The sequence below is a fragment of the Lipotes vexillifer genome, unplaced genomic scaffold, assembly GCF_000442215.2.
Source record: "Lipotes vexillifer unplaced genomic scaffold, Lipotes_vexillifer_v1.1 scaffold317, whole genome shotgun sequence".
Lineage (NCBI taxonomy): Eukaryota > Metazoa > Chordata > Mammalia > Artiodactyla > Lipotidae > Lipotes > Lipotes vexillifer.
In genome coordinates this window covers 2,034,850-2,037,351 of record NW_006782029.1, presented here as the reverse complement: position 1 = coordinate 2,037,351, position 2,502 = coordinate 2,034,850, and the positions used below count along the sequence as shown (strand labels likewise).

The 2,502-nt window shown below is 36.9% G+C and overlaps 1 protein-coding gene across 2 annotated transcripts in view; it reads left to right on the top strand.

Annotated features, from left to right (window-relative positions):
• The window catches only part of FOCAD (focadhesin), a 294,494-nt gene that overhangs the window by 229,978 nt on the left and 62,014 nt on the right, over positions 1–2,502 (top strand). The window lies entirely within an intron of this gene.

Here is a 2,502-nt window from a genome sequence, read left to right as displayed (position 1 = left end):
TCTCTCTCTCTCTCTCTCTCTCTCTCTCTCTCTCTCCCCCCCCCCCCCCCCCCCTCTCTCTCTCTCTCTCTCTCTCTCTCTCTCTCTCTCTCTCTCTCTCTCTCACACACACACACACACACACACACACACATTATATCAGCAATTTGTGGTGCTCAACTTTTTGAGATGTTCAGCTTGATCCTTTATTCTCCTTTATGAATGAATTTGTCTCTAAAATACCATCACATAGACATTAATGTGTTTTAAGGGTTCCTCTTTTTAAAGTGATTGATTACTTGAAAATCATTTCATGCTTAGATGAAAGCCCTGTGTAATAGACATGAGGAAAGTCTAATCATATGGTGCTATAAATTTTAAAAAGCTTCTTTTTTTCCCTCTGGTTTATAAGGGTGAAAGTAATTACTTATTCTTTGTTGATATCACTATAAAATGGGAGGAAAAGATCGGGGTACCCCTGTGCCTGAGGATGCAGGAATCACTGAATCACCTGAGAACTGCATGTACCCAGTTTTAAATATTGCTTTTATCCTGTGCCCTGGCTACATTTTTGTAATCCTTAAAGAGTCTTAATCTCTGCATATTATACTGTGTGCTTTATTCAGTTTGATTGCTCATTTTTAGACTGCTAGCTTTACTCTTGAATGGAGCTAATAGAATATCAAAGACCCAGGTGGAAAATTCCACTAAGTGGGAAAGTTTTCTGGTGCACGAATCTACTTTAGTTTTGTTGCTCATTATATTTATTCTTTATTTTATTACTGATCTTAGAATTTTATATATCCAGATTGGTTATACTGTGGTACAACACGAGTATTTGGGGATCATGAATATTTAGATGTCACTGATTTGGAATTTCAGCCCCATTTTCCTGCTTTGGAAATAGTAGGGATTGTGGGGAGAGGCATTCTGTTCTGATGTTAGCTGTCCTTAAGCTTCCCTAGTTGGCAGAAATTGTCTGTCCAAAAGCAAGAAATGGTGTTGATGTGGGTAAATTGGGTGATATTATGCTATATTTAGATTTCTGTTCGAAACCAGTGGTTAAGTTTACATTTGTAATTTACATAGTTTTGTGCAAACATCCATATGTGAAACCTTTATGAGAACTGCTATTGATCTAGGGAAATACTGTCTTTCAGATGATCATTTTCAGCCCTTGGAAACATCTGTTGGATGATTTGGGAAGATTGGCTTAGTCTTTGTGATCATAAATGAAACATTTCTAGAATATTCATTTTGTTCTATTCACCAGTATTAGTATACACAGGCCTGGTTCTGGACGTGAACAAAAAGCTTCCCTTTGCATGTGAATTGACTGTTACGTGTCCTGTGTGTGGGACAGAACACAAAGTATTTTTATAGACTTAAAACGTGAAAGTGATTTTTTTCCCCCTTTGCTTCTATGCTACAAATGGCGGTCTCTTCACCATCTGTGTTCATGTTCTTTCTTCAGTATCTTTTCAAGCTACTTGTTTTACAACTAAAAATGAGCCATGGCAGTTTAATTCCAGGCAACTCATTTCATCCTTTCCTGGCTCTGGCTCCCTTCTTCCTTAGTTTAGGAGGAGATGCTGCTGGTTTTAGGGCTTGACAAGCTTACATTTGTGGTTAATTTAATTATGCTACCTGGAGAAACCTATGGTGATTCCCCTAAAGCATCCTTTCTGGTTCCTAGATTGCCTTCCACCCCTATCTACCCTACTTGACTTTGCACCTGCAGGAAACCCTGGGGAAGGACACCAGGAAGCTCTTCCTGAGGCAGACTGCCCACAGAATAACTGCAGATTTTAACTTTGCCATAATGATCCTGTATTTGATAGCATTCTCCTTCTGCCTGGTATGTTAGTACTGCAGCCATTAATATAATTATTCATGGTTCCCACCTTCCTAATTTCATAGAGCAGAGAAATCTGAAATATTTGCCTTTTAGTACTAATAAATATTTTACTAGATGATGATAGTCTCACCAGATAATGACATTTTTGGAGAAAATTTCTATTTTTCTAAGATTAAAGTAAGTGTTTTGAGGGCTACTAACTCTGAATAATCAATGACATCAAATAAATTTTCTCCTTAGGAGAATAGGATCAGGACAATATCTTGGTCTCAAGAATCAAAAATCACTTTGTAGAAAAGAATTTTGACATTCAATCCATCTTTCTTTTTATTTTATTTTTTTGCTGAGGCTTATGAAAAATCTCCTGAATTTAAATTCCAGTCTAGAATTTATTCAGAAAAGTATATTATTCCAAAGCTTGCTTCTGTCATAACTCCCAGAGGATACTAGTAGGATCTCTTTAGCATTTGTTTAGGATATTTAAGTACATTTTACTCCAGAGAACAACTATAATAGGACTTATTTAGTTAAAGCTATTAAAATTGTGTGTACCTGTGTGCATGTTTTCTCATTGCAAAATGTACTCCTTCACTTCAGGCAAAACCACTATAGTCTGGGTTGGAGAAGATATTATTTAAAGTGCGCTCTGGCTGGCTGGCATTCCT